We start from the raw sequence: 23,978 nt of genomic DNA, 5'->3' as shown, positions 1-23,978 counted from the left end.
TCAAAAAGTAAAAAGTTCCAGTTATAAAATCAATAAGTCCTGGGGATGTAATGTGCAGCATGGTGGCTATAGTTAATAATACTATGTTGAATATTTGAAAGTTGCTAAGACATCTTAAAAGTTCTCATCACAAGAAAATAAAGTGCAAGAATGCATGGTGATGGATGTTAACTAGACTTATTGAGGTTATTTTATAATAAATGTAAATATTGAATCATTATGTTATACACCTGAAACTAACATAATGTTATATGTCAATTATATCTCAATTTAAAAACCCACAATGGTGAGACTAGTTGCTTGGCTGCTTATCAGGCTGATTACTCCATCTCTGGGCAAGATCTGTGGGCTCTCTGGTACCAGATGATCCAGATGCCTGTCACTTAAGATCCCAGGGGACAAGATGAGGACATTGACTCTGGTTCTTTCTCATCTGTAAAATGGTGAGGGTACCTACCTGCCTCCTTCATGGAGTTACTACAAAATGCAAATAAAGGATAGAGTACAGAAGAAAGTTCGGTGTGGGAAGTGGGGGGCGGGGTGGGGAGTCAGTGCCACAAAAATAAATTCTGGACATCTGATTCACAATATGAATATAACACTATTGAACTGTACACATGAAAATGGTTAAGATGGTAAATTTTGTGTTATGTCTTTTTTTTTATGTTTATTTTATTTATTTGAAAGAGAGAGAGAGAGAGAGCAGGGGAGGGGCAGAGAGAGACAGAGAGAGAGGATCCCAAGCAGGCTCCATACCATTAGCACAGAGACTGACACGGGGCTCAAACTCACAAGTCATGAGACTTACAAGTTACAAACTCACAAGTCATGAGACTCAAACTCACAAGTCATGAGCTGAAATCGAGTTGGACACTTAACTGAGTCACCCAGGTGCACCTACCATTATGTTTTTATCACAATAAAAACAATCTCACATTCATTGGAGCTCTAAGGTTCTAATTACTAGCAAATAATTGACAGACTGTTCTAGTTATCTATTGTTCATAACAAACTGCCTCCAGAATTTTGTGCTCATGGATACGTGGGTCAGAAATCCAGAAAAGGCACAGCACAGCAGAGATGCTTTGTATCTGCTCCATAATGTTTGGGGCTTCAGCTCTGAAGACTGATGGCTGGGGCTGAAGTCACTGGGGCTTCTTTGCTCTATATTGCAGGTGCCTGGGCTGGGCTCATTTGAAGGCTAAACCCAGATGGGACTGTCACCTGGAGTGCGTACACCTAGCCTTTGTCTGGAGCTTCCTCACAGCATGGCAGACTCAAGGTAGATTTCATGTGCCTTAGCTGGCGCTCCAAGAGTGAGCATGAATGAGGCACAGAGTACAGGCTTATTCAGCCCAACTCCATTTTGTTTTAATAGGTGAGTCTCTAAACTAGCCCATATTAAAGAAGAGGTGACTTAGATCCAACTTCCTAAAGAGAGACGTGTCAAAGAATTTGTGACCACATTCAGTTTGCCATTATAGGTAAGATAGAGAACTCTGGAATAGATTCCGATCCCAAGAGCTTATTGTATTGGCAAAGGCAGCATGGCAATCGGAAAGAGCTGGATTGATCAACAACTGGCATGTAGGAAGTTGGCTGTTTGGATATACAGTCAAATTATATCCCTCCACATTATGAAAATTTCTGAGTGAATATAAAGAGAAACATCGATAAATAAATATAAAAAGCATAAATAAATTCAGCCTACAGTTGAATGTCTTAGTAGCATTTCCAAATGAGAATATTGATAAAGAATAACCAAATATATGTTACTCATTCTGTGCAATAAACACTGTAAGTGAAATTTAAAAAGCATAAAATAGCCTGGAAATAAACATTTATGACAAATGTAACAATGCTTAATCCTTGCAGAGTAAGCAATAAGAAACCAAACAACTTCATCGAAAACTGAGCATGTGCCATGGAGAAAAAGTTGAGATGAAATGGGAATGACTGATATATAAATGTATGCAAAAGTGTTTATCCTTAGTTATAATTGTGAAAATAGAAAATTTAGTTTCGGAAGACATATCTTCCTTCGAAAACAATTGTGTAGATTCAAAGATGGTGCTGCTCAGGTCAGTAAGGATGCCTGAAGAAAACATGGGCTCTCTGATTCTCTGTGCAGGAGAGCTGAGTCAGCCCTTATCTCAAAAGCTATTTGACATGTTCATCCAGGTCCTTCTGTTACCTCCTGGACCCCATGCATGAACCCATTAAGCTGCAGTTCTAAGGTACCTGCAAAACATGCACATGTGCACCTGAAGTAATAAATATCAGGGAAAAAAACCCTAAATGCTTGTCATGAAGGGATTAAATATCATGTAGAAATGATGTTCTTCCAATAAATAATAAGATAAACTCAGTACTTGGTTCATTGACCAGGGCCATGCCTGGTATCTATTTGTATGGATGCATGTCCATGATAGGCTAATAAAGATAGAAATCTAGAGAAAATATGTTAAAAATTATGTGAATGTGTTATGCTGTGTGTGTGTGGGGGGGGGGGGATAGTTTGTATATTCCTTCAAAAATTGCTGGAAGGCTATTCCCCAAATTATTAATAGTACATAGCTATGAGGAATAGGGCAGAAGTAGGAACTTTCATTTTTTACTTTATACATTGGTATAGTTTAAATTTACAAAAGTAAATGTGTTGCCTTTACAATAAAAAATTAAACAAAAATCTATCCTATGGAAATAAGAGGTCTGGATAAAGCTTTTTAGTTACATGTTCATACACACTTTGGGGGAAGTGGGAAACCTAGGGCCTCCTAGGAGTGGAGTAAAAGGTATGCAGAGCGAGTGATGCATGCTCAGGTTACAGTGATAAAGCAGGACTCAAAACCACATGTACTTACATGTAGAGGGAGAAAAATGCATATGTATTTGGGGAAGATTAGAGAAGAGGCCCCAACATTATATGCAGATTTTTCTTTCTTTATGTACTTTTCTAATGTTCTTATTGATTAATTATTACTGTTTGAAAAAACTAAAAAATCAGAAAAGACGTTATTTTGTACTCCTATACCCTGTGCCTGGAGCCTGGCACCCAGTAGGAGGTACTCAGTCCATGTTTGGCCTTCCTTGATTTCCACTCAACCCCATGCCCTCCTCTGGCAAAAGCTTTTCTGTTCTCCTGCCCACCATCCCCAGCTTGAGTGAGTTCTCATCCTTTCTGTGCACACTCATGCAAGCCCTCTCCCATGGCTCTATGCCCCACAACCGTGTAGACTGTTTAGAAGTAGTTCATTCAACATATCTCAAGTGCCTACTATGCACTCTATCTTGTGTTAAATGTCAGAGAGAAGAGGAAAATTTGGGGACCTTCACTGTACCTTCAATGGCTTGTCTGATGGGATGGGGCTTCATTTGCTCTACATGCCTGCAAGCGAGATGATGCAGGTGAGTACACGGGCTGTGGGGCTTGGAAAGAGACCTCAGTCAGAGCAAGGGGTGGGGACATTCTGGCAAGGCTCAATCAAGACTAATTAGACCAGAGAAGTAGAAAGAAGTGATCTTCCAGGCAGAGAGTTCAGGATAAGGGTCAAAGATCAGATATGGCATTTCTGTATGGCCTCAGAACCTAATCTGCACCAATAGTGTTTATTGAGGTCTAGAGGACTGGATGGGAAACTGTAGACAGTCAAATTAGCTCACAAACAACTGTGGCTCTCTATTGCTGCATGCAGATTGCCCCAAAACTTACCACCATAAAATGCTCACAGTGTCTGAGGGTTGACAGTTTGGGAGAGAACAGCTGCCTGCATCCCATTCTGGTCTGTTGTTAGGGTGCAGACAGAGGGTATCTAGCACTGGGAGATTGGGGAATTTGGGCAGCTGGAGGTCAGCTGGGCAGCTCTAGAACTCTCCATGTGGCCTCTCCATGTGGGCTGTATTGGGCTTCTTTGCAGAATGGTGGCCTCAAGATGTTGGACTTCCTCAGTGACTTCTCAGCGTTCCAGTGTGAGTCTTCCAGCAGAAGACATAAGTCATGTGGACTTTTCTGCCTCAGGAGGCACATAATGGCACTCCCACCACATTTCATCAATTACACATGAATCACAAGCCCACCTAGATTCAGGAAAGGGGACAGAGCCCCCACCTCCCAATGACAGGAGTGCCAAAGCGACATTGTGAAGTAATTGTGGGATGCAAAGTACTGTTATGTCCATCTTTGGAAAATATGATCTGGCACAAATACTTAAAAGCAAACTGACTTGGTAGGTCTTTAGATCACAGATAAAAGTGGAACCTTTCTCAACAGCAAATGATCCAGATCCATCTTTTTAGTATGTGGGTTCTTCCACACCTCATTACTTATTTTCCAGTATCAACATCAATTCTTAGTGTGTCAAATTATGTCTCAAAAGTATATTCTAGAGGGTGATGTTTTGTTAGGTCCATAATCAGAAACTGGGGCATAGGTTAATAGCACCAATATTACATGTTATATAGTGCGTTAGTTATTATGTAAGTGAATTCTAGGTCTTAGGAATTTTGCTCAATTCCATCATTCTCCAGTATTTTCACTCAAGAGATGGAAGGGAAAGGTGAGAAAAAGAATTAGAAGTTTCATGTCCTTATATGTCTAATAGCTTCTCTAGATTTATACATAAATCAGTGGCAAAGCTGATTTAGATCTAGCTTTTTTGCTTTTTGATTTTTTTTGTCTTTTTTTTGAGGTGCAAAATACAAAGATCTCTTTTTGCAGCTGTGTGAGTACATAGGTTAGAGATTGTCAAGCTTGAAAATAAAAGAGCCGGTTATTTTACCAACAAAATAGGCTTATTTGAGAATGGCAGAAAACTTGTAATTTGAGACATGTAGGCTATGGCCAAACTAAAGGCAAGTCTGAAAGACAAAGGAGAGGAGCCATTGCTTTATAGAGAAAAAGGAGGAAGTTGGGAGGGGCTGCTTTAATGAAAGTCCATGGAAGGAACATGAATTTAGGATAGTGATGATTTCTCATTGGCTGAGTTGTAGCAGTTTCTCATTGGCTGGACTGTTGCTGGACAAGGAGAAAATCTTTCCTACTCCTTCTGGATCTAGTAAAGTAGGCTTCTTCCTGATGGAAAATGCAAGGTACCTTCCTCCTGAGGTCTGCAATTGAGGGGTGGGAGGGCATGTGTGCTCCCCCTTCTGACTTCTTGGCTCTATTTTATTTTTATTTATTTTTTTCTTTTTTGTGATGACATGCATTCTGGTAGTTGGCCTGTAAGTTGTCAGGCAACATGCAAGTAGTATATTACCTCATTAGAATTAAAAAGTAGTTCTCTATACTTTTGTACAGTGAGCAAGTATTTATTTTTCTAGAATCTAGTTAATAACTATTAGAACTATTAAATACAGCTAAACTAAAATGATTCCCAATAGAGTGGCAATTCAGAAAGCACTGACTGTCTTGCATTGTGTTTGGCTTGTCATGATAGACATTATCACTTATAGTATTGACACTCTGGAAGAGGTAGAAGACTGGAAGGTCTCAAGCATCATGCTATGATTTTCTAACTTATCCAGGGCTTTGAGTGAAAACCATATTATTGTGTGTTTTTCACAAAGAATAAAATATTATGGAAATGATCATCTATTTGCAAGTTCAGATAGAATTATGATTATGCTACCATTTATTAGAATAATGTGGCCAGTCTGCAATTTTTTTTTTTACTTTTTAGATTTAATTTAATTTAATTTATTTTTTCATCATGGTAAGTGTAATGTTTAATCCCCATAACATATTTCACCCATCCCTCCATTCCCCTTCCCACTGTTAACCATCAATCTATTCTCTAAAGTGTCTCTTGTTTTGTTTCTCTATTTTTTACTCTTGCTCATTTGTTTTGTTTCTTAATTCTACATATGAGTGAAATCATATGGTGTTTATCTTTTTGTAACTAACTTATTTCACTTACGATAATACTCTCTGGCTCCATCTCTGTGATTGAAAATGGCAGATTTCATTATTCTTTATGGCTGGATAATATTCCATTGCATATATATACTATATCTTCTTTATCCATTCATCTCTTGATGGACACTTGGGCTGCTTCCAAAATTTGGCTATTGTAAATAATGCTGAAATAAACATAAGGGGACATATATCACTTTGAATTAGTGTTTTTGTATTTTGGGGTAAATACCCAGTTATGTGATTACTGGATCTGAGGACAGTTTTATTTTTAATATTTTGAGGAAACTCCATACTGTTTTCCACGGTAGTTGCACCAGTTTGCATTCCCACCAACAGTGCATAAGGGTTCCTTCTTCTCCACATCCTCACCTCACTTGTTTCTTGTATTTTTGATATTAGCTATTCTGACAGGTGTGAGGTGGTATCTCATTGTAGTTTTGATTTGCATTTCCCTGATGATGAGTGATTGAACATCCTTTCATGTGTCTGTTGGCCATCCGGATGTCTTCTTTGGAAAAATGTATATTCATGTGGTCTTCCCATATTTAAATTGAATTATTTGTTTTTGGAATGTTGAGTTTTATAAGTTCTTTATATGTTTTGGGTACTAACCCTTTATCAGATGTCATTTGCAAATATCTCCTCCCATTCCATAGTCTTTCTCTTGACCCTATTTTATTTTTTTTATAATTTTTTAAAAATTTTTTTAACATTTATTTATTTTTGAGACAGAGAGAGACAGAGCATGAATGGGGGAGGGTCAGAGAGAGAGGGAGACACAGAATACAAAACAGGCTCCAGGCTCTGAGCGGTCAGCACAGAGCCCAATGCGGGGCTTGAACTCACGGACCACGAGATCATGACCTGAGCTGAAGTCGGACGCTTAACCGACTGAGTCACCCAGGCACCCCTCTTGACCCTATTTTAAATGAGGTTTCTTTTAGTTTCACAAACTGAAACAGCAAGAATAACAGAAAAGCAGGGACACAGGAACTGAACACTGGGGTTTCTTAGTCTGACGAGCTACCAGCCTACGAGAGGAGGACTGCTTCTGCTATTTGGCCCAAGTCAAGGGAAGGTAGCAGTTTTTTAGCTGAAGATGCTAGAGGTGGGAGGGGCTGACTCAGCAGCTCAGTGCACTCAGGGCTGAAGCTCTGCCATCCTCCTGGGTCCCAGATGGCTGCTGCAACCCAAGACATCACATCTGAGATCAAGGCAAGAAGTGGGAGAGGTGGCCAGAGTCCCCCAAAGACATTTGTCCACAGGTTTCTTTGGCTAGACCATGTCTGCAGCCATTCTTGGTTAAAGGAATGCCTGGAGTAAGGGTGAGGAATTGCTTTTCCTGCCTCCAAGTGAAGGTGGGCCAAAGTGATATCCTAGAGTGCATTCTCCACTCAGCCTGTGATTGTCACCCACCCCAAGACACATGGGATAGATGTAAGGTGGGAAGTTCAGAACATGTGTGTTTCTGAACAAAAAAGAACAGTCACTGGTTTGCTGATGATTCTGAAATTGTGTATAGTGTGTGGGGGAGGGATGGCAGTGAGGTAGGTAAAAGAAAGGCAGAAAACCTTGAGCTTGGGTTGGGGAAGCCAAGCAGAGAACCTGGACTGAGGCCAAGCAGAACTTCTCAGCTTGAGTGAGCACATCTGGGTGCTGGTAAAGCGCAGGTTCTGAGGAAGCTGGGGTGGGGGATCCTGAACCTACACCATGCTCCTAGCTCATGCTGTTGCCTCATTCTGAGTAGCCCAGGTCCAGGTGGTGCTCAGACTTGACTGCACAGTAGGTTCACCTGAGGATATTGAAAAATTGGCTTGCATGCAAATCATGTAAAGAATATAAATTGATTTGGGTCAATAATATTAAAGGAGCAGCTGAATCACTTTTGCTTGCTGAAGCATCTGTTAAAGCTGTATTCCTCAAACTAATACATGCACAAAGCACCTGGGTATTTGCAGGCACACAGACCCTAGTTCATCAGGTCTGGGCTGGAGCCTGCAAGCCTGCATTCCTACCAAGTGTCAGGTGATAACAATGCTGCTGGTTCCTGGGCTGCACTTTAAGCAGCCAGGTAGCAAAGAGCTAAGGTGAAAGGAGTGGGTAGGGGGAAGAGATGGGGGTATTTGGAGCACAGAAAAGCATGACTACCTCTGTTGTCCCTGGTCTGAGCCAAGGGAGGGTAGCAGCTGTTCATCTGGAGATGCCAACAGTGTAGGCTTGCTGAAGACTCTTACATATGGTTTTACTTGTCTTAGGTAAACTTATATAACCTGGATTTGGGGTCAAGAAATATAATATGCTTAAATTTTGTCTTATGTAATACATAATAAAAATGAATTATGAGCATCCTTTTTATTTAAATCTTCAGAGATATAAAACAATGCAAGAGTTGGAGACGACTGCATCTTTGGGTTCATTGGAATGAATGTTGCAAGGAGACATGGTCAGAACCCAGGCTCAGAAGGGACCAGTCCATGACTCTCCTGACATATTTAACCTCTATGCTCTAGTTTTTTCACTTCTAAATTGGAGACAAGTGCTGTTATCTCAAACAACGTGAAGTTTGCAGAGGGTCTAGCACACTTCTTGGTATGCATGAGGCTAAATGAATATGTATCTGCCTATATGGGTATGTTTATGCATGTATCTGCACACACGCACATGTTCATGTATACATGTGTGTGCATGCATGACCATACACATGCCAACCTCCCCTCCCTATCTTATCCCCTCTGTAATATTTTGCCCTTGTGAGGTGTGGTAGATTGTTTGGAAAAATGGGCTGCAGTGACTCCTCTCATCTCCCCACATATCCTGCTTTGCACTGTGATACACTCACATCTCCCATCAAGTAGAGTCCATTTCTCCCCCCTCAAAAATCCAGATGGCTGTATTTCTGACTTTGACCAACATAGTGAAGTGGGGGTGGCACTGCACTTTTTCTGAGTCCAAGCACCACAAAGCCTGCACAACCTGAACTCACTTGTTTGAACCTTACCCACTAGCCAAGCTGGATCATGCAAGTTTCTGCATTCACACTGAACTGGAAAACCAAAATAAACAGATATTTCTTATCCTTCCTACCTGCAAAGTGCTTAAAACAGTGCCTTGTGGAGAAACTATTCTTCTCGTCCATGCTTGATGTCCACTGTCACATAATTGCGGTTCATACTGCCTGATGGTATGTTGAGAACAAGGTAGACCAGATGTACAAGCACTTAAGCAGGGTGATGATAAATCACCACTTTGAACCCTTCTTCAGGCTCCAGACCATTGCTGGAACTCCAGTGACAAGCTGAAAAGGGGCAGGCTTCCTCTGTCCTGGTACCTATAGACATGGGTGCAAGGAGCCCTCCCCTATGCACTGCACAGGTTCCTGCTTTGGAAGATGAATTTCCATTTATGCAGCCTTTGATGAGAGCTTTCCATTCCTCAGGCAGGCCCAGGGTGTCATATCAATGAGGTAAGTGGTACCAAGGTGTGAGTGTTTTGCAGAATTGGAGGCAAATATGGAATAAGACTCTCTGCCAGGATTCTCAGCTAGAGACATCACCCCTGAACTTTCCACTGCCCTTAATGCCAGACCTGTGCCAGGGCATGACTGGGCTCTGGGATGAAAAAGAGGCATTGCTTTGCTGTTCTAGAATGGGGCATTGATCCTTGGGTCAGGATTTCCCCCCTGTTGTATGTAAAAAGCCTTTTCTGTGTTAGTTCTCATTTCCCCTGCAGTGACTTAGCCCTGTTCGTGATCTTGGCAAGTCTAAGCTGCCTGTGGAGGCCAAGATTCCTGCAGGTGCCCTGACCTAGAACTGGATGTCCAGCTTCTTTTATGAGACAATATTTTCTACATATGGAGGCCACCTTCCCATCCACATTCCTTCATACAGATACATAGGCAAACATGTGCATACACATGTTTACATGGGCAGTCACATACCAACATACATACATAGATACACCTACTCACACACACAGAGACATGAACACACACATTAACACTCACATGGACACACACAAACACACACACACACACACACACACACACACACACACACACACATCCTGAGCAGTAAACCCAGTCACTGTGAATATCGCTGCTGCCCTGGGATTCCCACTGGAAAGCCTGGCAGGCAATATGCCAGTGTACAGCACTGGGGACACAGACAGCTGTAGGCACCTAGTCAAGGATGAGACTTTCTGTCCACAGCCCCTGGACTGTTAAAAAGCCTCATGGCATGTTTCATGTCTTCACCAAGCAACACCCTCTGCCCTGGGGGCATCTGAGTCCCTGGTTCATCTAGCTGGCAGGATCTAAACACAGTACTCAAAGATGGGTCCATTGAACTTCTGCCTATAAATAATGGCAGAGGGGTGTCAGGGAGAGAGATAGGGCAGCCAGGAGCCTTAGAACACAAGCTGTCAGGTGAGGACCATGGGGTGAATTTGGGACCCCAGGCTTTTAATATGAGTGGATTCTTTCTATTTTGCTCCTAGTAATGACTGGGGTGGAGAGCAAAGAGGAATTCTTCTGTTGTGCCTGGTTCTTTTGGGGAGATCAGTTTGTTTCCATGACTGAATGAAAAGCACACAGGTTACAGTCCCTTGAGTACTTTAGAAAAAGCTTGTCTTTGTGGCTTCTTGATTTTTATTTATAGAGGGTTATTTCACCTAAAACTCCTATTTATGCTTTGCCTATGAGCCTGAAAGGATGGGATTCGCTTGTGGCATTTGGGACATGGAGAGAGGCAGAGAGGAGGGGAAACCAAGTCACAGCAGCTTGATGGAGGGTCAGCTGGGGCCTGGGCAGGGAGAAGGGGAAGGTATGGGGTGTAAATGAGTGTGTGCCTGGGACCTCTGTAGTCACTCTGCCCAGGTATGAATCTGGCCTGTCCCTTGCCTTTTGGGAAATCATCATCCTCTCTGTACCTCAGTTTCTGTGTGAATGAAAAAGAGGCACCAGTTGCTCTGGTGTGTGTTGTCATGGAGATTACATGAGGTGAGAGATAAATAGCCCTTAGTAGGATCTGCCAACTTGGAGCCCGCATGTCATAGCTGTTACTACATTTGCTTGTATGGGGCCTTAGCAGAGGCAAGCTCCAGAGGATGGGCTGGTCAGAAGCCTTGGTATAGTGGATGAGGCAATGCTGCAGCATGGGAGCCAAGTTCCAGGTGGGCACAGAAGGTGAGGAGGCAGATGCCATGCCTGCATTCCATGAACTAAAACCATCTGAGTGGAAGCAGAGCCAGGGAGGAAGCAAATCCCAGAGGAGCTGGCTCAGACCAACCTTCCTGAGTCCAGCAAAGATGGCTGAGCCCCATAGTGAGGTGCCACAGGGTCATGGCCCTTCTCTCCCTAATGGGTCTAACTGCTGCAGCAGGTGAGGGTAGGTGGACCTGTTCATGTGGCCGATATCATAAAACTCACAGAAAATAAGGTTTCAATAGGCCAAATATGCTTTGTTCAACAGGCCCTGTGGATTTGCTCTTTAAGATGCCAACCAATTGGCTGGGGTGAATGTGAGGTTGGTTGCAATCAGTTTTGAGAGCTTTTTGAACATATAAGTGGTGACTAGTGGAATACTAAAAAGGTAGAGCATAATAAAGGATGCCCCTGAAGATTTGAGATCTCTACAGGCTGGGAGAATACCATTTGCAAACAGCTTGGAGAGGGCAGGACATTCGTGGGGTCTTTGTGCAGAACAAGTCATGTCAAAACAATGCACACTCACTCTCAGAAGGTTGACAGGTTGACAGGTTGACAGGTAGTTGATTAAAGGGGGGAAGTCTCAGATGCTATTGCCTGAACATTATCAGCAGCTGATTATCACAGAGGTGGGCCCACAGCAGGGCCACAGGCAAGGCTAGTCATAGGAGCTGCTGCATGCAAAGGGGTTTTGGCATTATTCCCACAGTGGACCCAGGCAAAGTACATCAAGGATTCCTGAAACCTGAGGGTATAGACATACGTGGGGCACATCCTAGGAGTGGCTCCCAAGTGGGGACCCGACGCTAACATTTATGTTAAGATTAAATGATGACACTAATCAACTGTTGGCAAAGGACATCACTTGACAGCATTTGGGAGTATTTGAAGAAAATTAGAGATATGGCTATGAGTAAAGATGTTTAATTCACTTGCTCACTGAGTGCCAAGTCATTGGGCACCCACTACATGTTATGTGCTTTCTGGGAACACAGTAAAATAAAAGATGCAGTACCTTCCCTCAGGAAGCTGATAGTTTTCTTTGATGCAAATACATTTTGGAAACAAAAACAAAAACACAAAAAGTATAAAAAGTAAGAAGAAAAAAAAATGGCAAAGATGGGTAAAAGGAACAAAAATAGAGTTAAAATAGATACTCCGTTATGTGTGCGTTATGACATCCTGCTATTTCTGTTTAACGGACAGAGCACCTGATGCTCAGCGAGGCACAAGTCTGCTCAAAAGACCCAGGTAACAGGGCCCAGCTAGAGCTGATGCTGTTGACCACTGTGCTTCTCTGCCTTTGTGCTTGTGGTAAACTAGGTGCCCACACAGGCACTGAGTACCACCTTCTCCATCCACGCCCCTGAGAACATGCCCACTCCTTTTGCTGGTTCCTGGTAGACATTATGGTTTTCTGTCAGTGTCAGGGTCCTGCTAAGAGTGACACTGAACCCAGGAAGCAGCTCCCTAGCTCTGCTGTGAGAGGTCAGAGGTGGGCACTTGCTAGACAGGAGAGAGGTGAGGTGGGCAGGTGAGTGAGAGGAAGGGTAGGCTCAGCTTAGCTGCAGCTTTGGAGGCCTCTCCAATGTCTAGTCTGAGATCTGCAGGGCCCACCCCAGGGGACATTTGTATTTCCATCCTGGGTTAGGAGACTTTGGTAAACCTCCAAGTCCCAAAGGAAAAACAAACAACAAAATGCCATCATCACCCCCTTGCAGGATAAAAGACAGGAATGCCTTCTGTTTTCTTCACAGAATGGGCTGAGTCAGATTTTGCAGAATCCCCCATCCCACACCACTGAGTACAGAGAGTATAAGAACAGGGGCAGGTAGGACTGTTGAATAGTGCCCTCCCCCTCTCCATGGAGGATGAAGATCCTCCCTGGTCATGGGGCTGACCGGGATGGGGCTTACTGACCAGCTCACCATCTTCAAGCAGCCCTGCCCTTCCCATAGCAGCGCCGTTCCCTGCCATCCAGCAGGAACATCCTGCTGCCAGCCAGATCCTCCAAGCAAAGGGAAACCACGCATCTTGCGCAGTGGCAGGAGTACAGTGGGGATGTGGATGACTCTGGTGCTGGCTTCATGTGAAATGGTGATTATGATAGTCCCACTGTGCTAACCCATTAGTAATGGAAGAGAATATCTATGACTTCAGGAAGGTTAGGCACTTTGCAATACAAGGCTATCCAAGTATTGAGATGTCCTCAGAGAAGTTAGGGAAGCCTTGAATACTTTGCCCCAAATCATTCTGTTTCCAATTCTTATCAAAGTCAGTTTCACTGGAAGAATTAATTACACCAGCAAACCTAAACAACACTCTGTCATTCTTTGCTCTGAGAATTAACACACATTTGTAATTATAATGTATATCTTGTTAAAGATGGAATGAACTCACTTACATAGCTTTGGGTTTTTTTGTTTGTTTGTTTGTTTGTTTGTTTGTTTTTTTGCCATAAAGCCCACATGTGCACATGCACACTATTGTGAAGTTTGGTTGCTGGTTTAAGTGGACTTAACTTTTAACTGGATTTTCCCTCAATATCAAATATTATTTGGAAACAGTAACCTCTTATATTAACACAGGTTCCTGGAGATTTTCAGACCATCTTTCATAAAAGTTTCACATACAGGGCTACTTTGACTACTTTGGCTTGTGATTTTCTCACCTCCTGTGCTGGAGAAGATGCTGTGAGCTCACATTCTGTCCTGGTGGCATGCCAAGTATGGGAGAATCGTGACAAAGTAAAGCTAGCACCACTGTCATCAAATGCTTGATGGACACTCACACTTATAACTAGACAGGTTAAGAGCAGACCCGAATGGGTGACCTCATGACCTGGGTGCCTAGTGTCCCTCTGGTCACTGCCATTTCCATGCCCACAAGTGGCTGGCCTGGATAAATCACGAACATGCCAGAGTCAATCAAAATGTTCAGAGTATGAAGTAAAAGTGGAAGTGAAAGAAGCATAGAAAAGTGTGGGCTGGTACCTTCCAAAAAGATTTAGTGTTTTCATCTGACCAACAGTCAAGTATTTTTATGTGCCAAGCTCTGTCCTGGGTGCATGGGATACAGAAGCAGCGGGTCAGACAAGGTCTCGGCTATCATGGAGTGCACACTCCCTTGGGGCAGGTAGAGAAACAGGTACAGAAAACAATCTAGAAGTTTTAGATTGTGATATGTGCTATGAAGAAAAAGTGTTCAGGTGATAGGTTGACTGGGGAAGAGTGGAAAATATATGTGGTAGTCAGGGAGAGCATCTTTAAGAAAATGATTTTGGAGCTAAGATCCTGAAACAAGAAGGATCTAACCATGCCAGGATGTGTGCAAAGGGTCCAGGCACAAATACAAAGGCCTGAAGTGGGGCCCAACCAGGAACAAATGGACATTTTGGGAGCAGGTACCGTGAGGCCAGTGTTGTAGATGCTGCTTTTGGAGGACCTCTAGGTGCAGGGGGTACAGAAATAGGAAGTGGGCCTGGGGCAGCTTGTAGAGGCCAGATCGTGCAGGAGTTCAGGCCAGGCTGATGGGCTTGGACTTCATTCTAAATACATATGGAGGCCCTTGCAGGCTCTAAGCAGAGGAGGGAGAGGGTCTGCTTAGCATTTCTAGAGACATCTTGTGCTCCAAGAGAACCAGATGTGGAGGCCCAAGGGGAAGCAAGTGACTTCCCTGGTCCAGGTGGGCATGGCTGTGGTTGAAGCTGGGTGTTGGGGATGCTGGAGATGGATGTGGTAGGATTGGGCTGCTGAGAATCAAGACAGAAAGAGATGAATGGAGACGAATGGAGGATGATTCTGGGGTTTGGCATTGATGGACTTACTTATAAGATCCATGGGGCAGTGGTTCTGTCTAGCTTGCTCACTTCCCTGTGCCAGGCTGTGGGATTACATCTGGCATGTGGCATGTGCTCTAATGCTTATGTGGAGTTGGTGAGTGGTGGAGGGAGAGTGGGGTAGTGTCTATGGCTCTGAGAGTGAGGGGCTCTCTCCCAGTGGGGTGCCAGGTGGCTGTATGCCCAGAGGGAGGCATGGTGGTGCTCCTGTGGACATCCACATCTGGAGGCCATTGAGCCCTAGGATTGGCTAGGCCTACTGAGACTGGAAGGGAAGAAGAAAAGATGAAGGAGGGACCCTGAAGTCATCCCAGCATGTGGATATCTGGAAGAGGAGAATGGACCCTGGAAACTGGGAATAAGGAGCCACAGACATTGTGGGATCCCTTTGAGATCCTTTGTCCTGTGGACGCTCAGCTAGGGTGTCTCAACCACAGTGTCTACTCACTCAGATGTGGGGCTTAGGGAGATGTGTTGGGGGGAGGTGAGGGAATTCAAGGGAGCTGGCCCAGCTAGAGAAGTGTATGTGGAGAGCAGAGTAGCAATGGAGTAAAAGGTCTTTAGGGTGGGAAGATAAAGCCCTTGAGAAGCCAGGGAGGAGGGTGAGCAGTAAAGTAACAAAACGGTGACATGAGTATGGGAAGGAGAAGAGATAGTGGCCAGGTGCTGACACTCTCCATGTCCATTTGTGAGTGATTCTGTTGAAGGTACTCTTGAGGTGGAGCCCTAAAGGATGGGTAGACCAGGACAGAGGAAGGAAGACCCAACTCTGGGAGGATGGAAGTGGCAGAATAGGGACTGGCCACAGGGGTGGATCTGGGACCCTGAGGGTCCAATCTGGTTGCCCTGCTGCTTGCCTATGGAAGGCCAGAGTGGCTGTCCCAGCAGAGCCCCCACTATACTGGATGGTGTGACTGTGCACGTGGCGGACACCAAGTAGTCCTGGCTTTCATGCCATCCCTGAAGGAGGCACTTGGCAGCCCCTAATACCCTCTGATGTGACCCACAAATGCCCTTTTTCCTGCTGGCAGGTCCCACTGGTCACTCCATGGAGGTCCTGTTCAGTGCTCTTTCTGTGGCTGTATAAGATCCCCTGATAAAAATGGTTTACACTGTTTAATTCAAGGTCCCAGAAATGCCAATTGTCATTTGTTACATAACACTTCAACTGATTAAAAAAATAGTTTTGAGGAATGCTCCAGCATATGGGGCACAGGAGATACCAGGATGGGATTTTCCAGTTAAATTTTTTTTTTTTGGCGGGGGGGGGGGGGGGTAGACATTTACAACATATTCTGAGACATGGAGAGATGGGATGGGTTCCTTGTCAGAAGTTTCAGACAACAGGTCTGCCCTCTGTACACAGTAAACCTACTTCAGACCATGCCTCCATGCTTGCTGAAGGTCAGCTACTTGATGACCGTTACTGAGCTCCCATCTCTATCAGTGCCTTTTGGGTGGGAGGGACACAAAACACCCATCTCTGCTTGCCACACCTGCCCCTACCCCTACTTATGTCTCAGATATAACCCTGGTTTATAATCTGAGACCATGTCTTTCCATTCCCCGAGCTGATTGATTCCCTGTAGGTTAATGGCAGTGAGGCTAGGGATGTTGCACAGTCAGGGTGGGAAGGACTGCCCTGATACACTGCTTCTGTCTGAGACTTCCCAAATTGACAATCCAAATCCTAGATGGTGCTGGTCACACTTTGAGTAAACATGGTAGAGAGCGTCCCTGTGTAACAATGCCAGTGGGAATTTATTTGGACAGAACTAGGATCAAATCTAGGGACTTGAACCACACTTTCTTTAAACATAAAATGAGTGATACAATCCTACGGATAGGGGGGATTCAAGCAAGAACACATTGGTAGAGTGTGCTAACTCCCTAGGCTAATAGTAGCTGCCTGATAAATGGGTATTGTTATTTTTTTAATATTCAAAAGCTGTTAGGTTTAACTGCACATTGCAGGATCAGCAAGAAAGGAATCCTGTCTCTTGCATTTGTGTGAATTGTAAGGTAAGCTTGTCTTTTTCTGCCAACATGACAGCTGGGAGGTTGATAGGATTGCATTGAGTCTGTAGATCAATTTGCAGATTATTACCATCTTGGCAATGCTGTTTTCCAATTCGAGCACCCAGAATGCCTTTCCATTTATTTAACTCTTCTGTAATTTCTTTCAACAGTGTCTTATAGCTTTTGGTGTACAAGTTTTCCATGTCTTTTTGTTAAGTGCATTCCTGAGGATTTTATTCTACTGGGTTCTGAAAGTGTGATGTTTTCAATAATGCAATGAGCATCAGCATATGACAAACCTGGGTGTAAATTCTGGCTCTGTTAATGGTCTTGTTTTGTCACCTTGGGCAAGATACTGGCTTCTCTGAACATCTGTTTCCTCATCTAAAAGGAGGCATCCCAATTCATTCTTGCTGAGGCAGGTAGGCTGCTCATGTGGGGTGATGCTCGTGAAAGCACGCAGCACAGTGCTACTGAATATTGGTTGTGTTCCTCCATTTACTAAGTCCACAGCAAGACCTATTATTTTCCCACACAGGATATCTTGTTTGCAAATGCTGCATTAAAATACCACAGCATCATTGGGAGACACACGCTTGCCTACTTTGTACTTTACATATTTAAAAATACTTTTTCACCCTTTTCAGTGATATAATTTTATCTATTTCTAATTCTCAATTTCTCCCCCTCAAAAAAATTCCCCTTGAGTTTTTTTGACCTACATCCACCTTTTGTGGGCTTAGTAAAGAATTTTATCTTTCCAAAGTAGCACTAACGCAATTCACTTCATTTAATATCTCATTACTGGCTCATATGTTCTTAGAGGCATGGGATTTTATCAGAATGTCATTCTTCTCTTCTTCTGTCTTTAAGTATGTTTTATCATGTTTAAGAATATGATGAAATACCTGCGGTGATTGATGCCCAGTCCCTGTAAATCAAGACAGCTTCTTTCCTTTCTTTTAATTCAGTGCTTTCTGTTCTGCATGATACTCGGGTTTCAGCAGCGTAGTGAAGGACTGACCCTCTGGCTTTGAAAGGACACACCGTCTTCCCCTGTCCCACACTACACACACCACCAGCACACAGGTGTATGGAATTGTAAAACCAGAACTTGTGCAGGAACTGTGGATCTCTTTTCCAAAGTTAAATAGAAATAGGGGTTTTTAACCAACACTGGGGACGGTTGCTGTTACAAAACCCATGAACTAGTGAAGAGTATCAGCAGCAGGGGCTGACAAGCCAAGTTTAGCTGACCACACTGTTGAGAATTTGAAGATCATTCACTGTGCTGATTTTAAATGTAACATGTGCATTCACTTTGCTGCTGCAACTAAATGGAGAATGATGGCTAAGCACTAACAGGAATGGCTTTCCCCAAGTGCACTGTCAAAATCTGTGTTTTTTCATGGGAAATAATACACAATGTCATACAAGGTGGTGTTTGTCATCAGCCTGATACACCGACAGGTTATTGAAATAAACATCTAATGATCCTACAGCCTTTGCTCCCAGGGCTTTCCCCATGTGGTGACATCACAGCCTAAACCTTGAAGGAGCATGTTGATGGGCATGAGCATTACCCTGTTAGGGAGAGATAGAAGGCCTTCCTGATATGATTTCACAGGCATGTGTGGTTAGAAGAGGAACAAAAGAATGAGGCGTCTCAGACCTAGTGACTCAGATTTAGTTTCAGGTAGAAGTGAAAGGTAATGGGCTCACATTCACCAGTGCTCACCTCGGCTGCTTCAGGCAAAGCTGCAGTAAACAGGCCATATGAGCACGTGAGAACTGCCAACATAAAACATTCTGTTGTGACATAAACCTCTGTGTTACTTAGTGTTAATGATTAGAAATCACATGGAAAGGATGGGTCGGTACAAGTCCAGCTTTACAAGCTTTGCAGAGACTCTCAACTGTGCAAACAACAGCTCTTCCTGCCTTGGGCAGGCAGGGGCTGCTCCGGGGGCAGGAGAAAAGCAAGGGAGAGGGGTATTCCTGATAAAACAAACACTGACCACTCTCCTATCATTTAAAAAAATCTGTAGAATGGTGTGCAAATCTTTACTAATATGAATGGTTGAAAAATATACAAAAAGCTGATTTCTGATTATCCGCTGAGGGAACAGGGATAATAGATGCCTTGTGAATCGTGTCATTAATTTTGATGATTCTGACCAAAGCATGTTTCTAATAGAAATACCTTAAGTTAGAAATGCCAGAGTCACACTCCCTGCATGCTCTGTCCTGTCCTGAGGTCAGGTGGGAAGTCAGGGCCAGACCAGCAAGTTCTCCTTTCACTATCCAGGCTGAGAAGCCAGTGTCTGTACCCTTGTACAGACAAAAGCATGGGGTCTGTGCTGTCATCCCTGCCCTCCAAGTAGTGCTTTGGTTTACACATTTATGTCTCATGAATGGCATTTTAAAAGATGCCAAATAGTGACTGTAATGTTTCTTTAAAAATGAACAAATACTACTGGAAGGTGTCAATATAATTGGAATAAATATAATAGGAAGAAATGCCAGAAAAACTAGAAATACCTTATATACTACAAAAAAGGGATCCAGCACCTTCCTTTAAATCAAATTCTGTTTTTAATCCCTTTTCTGTGAGTTTTCACAAAATATTGGGCTATTTGGGCATTTCTGTATCAACTTAGAGAATCTGATGTTTCTAGTTGGCAAACAGAAGCAAATATTCTTCTTCTGTTTGCTTTTGTGTTGATTGAAGTGATGTGCCCCTTCCTATTATTTATAATGCCATAGATGTGACTTTCCCATCCAGCTCCACCACATGCTTAGTTAAAGTACAGCCTTTAAAATGCTGACCATATCAGACCTGTCTATCAGAGCATGAGACAAAGAATACGGGATTTCTATAGGAAGTCTGTGCTGTGGGAGATCTGTTTCCCATAAAGCAAAATGAATTGCACTCATGGTCTGACACTGACAGCTAGGACCTGTGCTCCAGACCCCAAGGGGGGGCCCATGGGAGGATTTTCTAATTAGTGAAGACAAATTGAAAATGGAAGCAGATAGCTTACCAACTCTACTATATCAACATTTTTTTTTAATTTTTTTTAACGTTTATTTATTTTTGAGACAGAGAGAGACAGAGCATGAACGGGGCAGGGGCAGAGAGAGAGGGAGACATAGAATCGGAAGCAGGCTCCAGGCTCTGAGCCATCAGCCCAGAGCCCGACGCGGGGCTCGAACTCATGGACTGTGAGATCATGACCTGAGCTGAAGTCGGACGCTTAACCGACTGAGCCACCCAGGCGCCCCTATCAACATTTTTAAAAGTGGAAAAAGTGAAATTTCCTCAAGCTAGCAAGAATCTGAAATAATTTGAAGCTTTAGAAAAAGAAATATATATATTTATCTACTAAATTAGGCAAATAACCTACTTGCATATTTCATATATTTGATCATGTTATAAATTCTATTTTGTACTTTATATAGTAGTAGGTACTTTGCTTTGAGAACTATACTTCCATAGATGCCATATTAAGACTCCTAAAAGTTGTTATCCCATTGTGCTATGGGCAGAGTGTTTTACACACCTCCCCCACCCCCCGAAATCCTGTGTTGAAGCCCTAGCACCCAGTGTGATGGTATTTGGAAATGAAGCATTTGGAAGGTAAGTAGGGTTAGTTAGGGTCATAAGTGTGGGACCCTCATGATGGGATTGATGCCTTATAACAAGAGGAAGGGAGAGAGCTGTTGCTGTCTCCCCACGTGCACATACCCAGGAAGGGCTATGTGAGGACAGAAGGAGAAAGAGGCCTTCTGCTAGCCAGAAAGAAAGCCCTCACCAGAAATCAAATCATCCGGCACCTTGACCTTGGACTTCCCAGCCTCCAGAACTGTGAGAAAATAAATGTCTGTGGTTTAAGCCTCCTATTCTCTGGTGTTTTGATGGTAGCCCAAGAGGACTTTCGATCATCCATAGTACACTGGCCCCAGGTAGCGGCTAAGGTGTCACATATGTGACACTGCTGACTAGGAGCAGCTAATGAAGGCTTTTCCCAGTCATTTGCTTGACTCCACTTATTTCAGGCCCTAAGCTAAGCTGAGCAGAGCTGAGCTGTGTCCATTGTCCATTTGCATGGCCTACTGTGTGTGTGTGTGTGTGTGTGTGTGTATGTGTGTGTGTGTATTTTTTAAGTTTTTAATGTTTATTTTTGAAGGAGAGAGAGACAGAGTGTGAGTGGGGGAGGGGCAGAGAGAGAGGGAGACACAGAATCTGAAGCAGGGTCCAGTCTGTCAGCACACAGCTCAAGCTCTCAGCACAGAGCCCGACGCGGGGCTAGAACTCACAAACCGTGAGATGATGACCTGAGCCGAAGTCGGATGCTCAACCGATTGAGCCACCCAGGCACCCCATGTATTTATAATTTTAAATGTTTATTTATTTACTCGGAGAGAGATAGAGAGAGAGAGCAGGGGAGGGACAGAGAGAGAGAAGGAGACAGAATCCCAACCAGGTTCCATGCTGTCAGTGCAGAGCCTGATGCAGGGCTTGAACCCACAAACTGTGAGATCGTGACCTGAGCCGAAACGAAGAGTCAGATACTTAATTGACTAAGCCACCCAGGCACCCCAGCCTACTGTATTTCTGATGGGGAGCAGTAAGGAGCAGAGGGTCTGAGGCCAGGCTGATTGGGTTCAAATTCCAGCTTTCCCACTTACTAGCTGTCTAACCATCAGATATGACTTTACCTCTCTGTAACTCAGTTTCCTCTTCAGAAAATACCAGTGGTAATAACAATAACCACTTTATAGGATGCTTGTGACATCCTGAATTGTGAGGTGTTTGGTCCATGTTGCTTCAGATATTATCTATCCATCACACTGTACCTTATGGAGTTAAAGAATTCCACCCATCGTGTCTCATCCAGGAGTTTTATGTGCAGGTGTATCTTCTGCACACTTGCCTCTGTAAGCCCAAACTTCTTACAGCTAATGCCTGTAACTTTCTACCATTTTCCCAGAAGTGGAAACCCACTCAGCATACACCAGGGTAAGCTGCAAGGTCCAGGGAGTGAATGCCCTGGGATCAACTCTTGAACAATGATGGACAGGGAGTTGGCATACAAATGCCCCAGTTCCCTTGCCCCTTAGGTCAGATTACTCTGAGTGCACATTCAACACATTCTCTCAGACTTCCCCAGCAAGCCTGAGTCCTAGTGGCCTGCAGCAGAAACTGGCTTAATAGCACATAGTTTCTTGGCTTCTCTCTGTTCCTCACCTTACTCGCCATTACCTGTCCACCTCTTCCTGGAACTACCTCCCAAATAAACAATTTATATTCCAATCCTTGTTTCAGAGCCTGCTAATGGGAAGTTGGGGATCACCGTGGACATAAGAATCATAGCCTTAGTGAAATGATAGGACTGTTCTGCATATGTGCTTCTCTCCTACTCGCTAAGTGAGTTCTGTCCCAGGACCAGTGGAAAACAGGGACTGGTGTCACACTGGGAGACAGTGTCATGTGGGAAGTGGCTTTGCTCATGAATTGATACTGCTCTGATCCACAGAGTGTCAAATCTCTTCAGGGTAAATCATATCCCAGGCATAAACAAGAGTGAATCTCAGGGAGGTAGAATCTCTCTGGATCCTCACAAATGAATGTTCCCCTGTAGAGTCTAATAAGAAAGAATATGACTTGGAGACAATCATTCATTTGGCCTCAGCAGCTATTTTAATAACTTTTAAGTGTCATTCCATGGATATCTCATCCAAAATCTCTTAAGAACTGCTTATTTGCTTTTCCAGATCAAATGCATATCCACCACAGTGTATTGCCATTTGGCTTCTGATCAGAAAAAAGTGAAGGCCTGTAGAGCTGTCTTCTGCTAGTAAAGGTAATAATATACAAAGGTCATTGAAGTAAGATAGCATGCCAGCAACCATGTTATAAAGTATCATCAGATCTATGTTTCTGATGTATCTGGAAAGCACCTTCAGGAGAGTTTTATCTGTATTTATATGTATTCTACTTTAAATTCTGACTAAGATCTTCAGTGGAGATGGACTTTTACAAAACTATGCTCAATGCTCATTTGGAAGTCATAGCATTTGTTTCTAGATTTCAAAGGTCCTTCATCCCAGATATGTGAATGGTCCTTTACCCCAGATTCATGGTCAGGTCTCGGAAGCAATGTGGCCAAGTGAGACTGGTGAGTGAACCAGGGCCTCTTCCCTTCCTCTCAGTGGCTGGGAGGACCTTCCTGAGGACCATGGAAGAAGGCTGGCCTCTGCTGCTAGAAGAAGGGCTGCTGATGTATGGAAACCTACCTCAGGAGTGGGTTGCTAACACATAGTATTTATCATCCAGGACATGACAAAGACATGTGGCAATATAATAAGATGGGTTAACCAATTAACTAAATAAATAGGTAATTCCAAAAAGGCTAAGGGAAAAGATGAGAGGAAGAAATGAAATAAAACCAGGACAGAGGTGATACTCCAAATATATATTTTGAGGTCCAGAACTGGCTGTAAGCTCACCAGCAGCAATGCAAAGAGGGAGACACAATCAGAAACATGACTCACAGTGTCCAAGTGGTAAAAATAGACCAAGGACTCATGAGAAGCTCATCTATTTCTGTTCCTGAGATGAGATGCAAAGTTCTCATTGAAGCAACACTGCACTGCAATAAGCAGCATCCCCCAAAATACCCTAGTGGGAATACCTCCCCCAATTCTTCAGTCTCCCTAACCCTGCTCTAGCTTTCCATGACCCTTATCTACATAACTCACTAACTAAATTCATGGTCTGCATCCCATCCTTATGTAGAACATAAGCTTGGCAAGGACAGAGGCTTTGACTGGCTCCCTGATGCACCCCCAGCATGGGTAACAGCATCTGGTACAGGGCAGGTGGTCAGGGCATGTTTGTTGAATAATTGAACTGAAGAAATTTCATTTCGTTAGGAGTTTTCCTTACAGAGTGGATCCATGGGATTTGGCAAGGGTAGTTTTATGCTCTGCAGACATTC

General features: G+C 43.5%; 1 protein-coding gene across 8 annotated transcripts in view; it reads left to right on the top strand.

The window, feature by feature from the left end:
• Nucleotides 1-23,978, top strand: part of SYNDIG1 (synapse differentiation inducing 1) — a 180,782-nt gene that overhangs the window by 16,677 nt on the left and 140,127 nt on the right. Inside the window, exons 1-2 of one of the 8 annotated variants that reach the window (XM_078444309.1) lie at nucleotides 1,361-1,378; nucleotides 3,308-3,408. The exons of 5 other annotated variants lie outside the window; for them this stretch is intronic. The gene's annotated coding sequence lies outside the window, so the exon portion shown is untranslated. Of the gene's footprint in view, nucleotides 1-1,175; nucleotides 1,379-3,307; nucleotides 3,409-23,978 lie in introns of those variants that run through there. 2 more of the 8 variants (XM_060610697.3, XM_060610711.2) reach the window with 2 other exon arrangements.

Source organism: Panthera onca, chromosome A3 (assembly GCF_046562875.1).
Source record: "Panthera onca isolate mPanOnc1 chromosome A3, mPanOnc1 haplotype 2, whole genome shotgun sequence".
NCBI lineage: Eukaryota > Metazoa > Chordata > Mammalia > Carnivora > Felidae > Panthera > Panthera onca.
The sequence above is the reverse complement of the archived record's forward strand: the minus strand, read 5'-3'. Positions and strand labels throughout refer to the sequence as shown.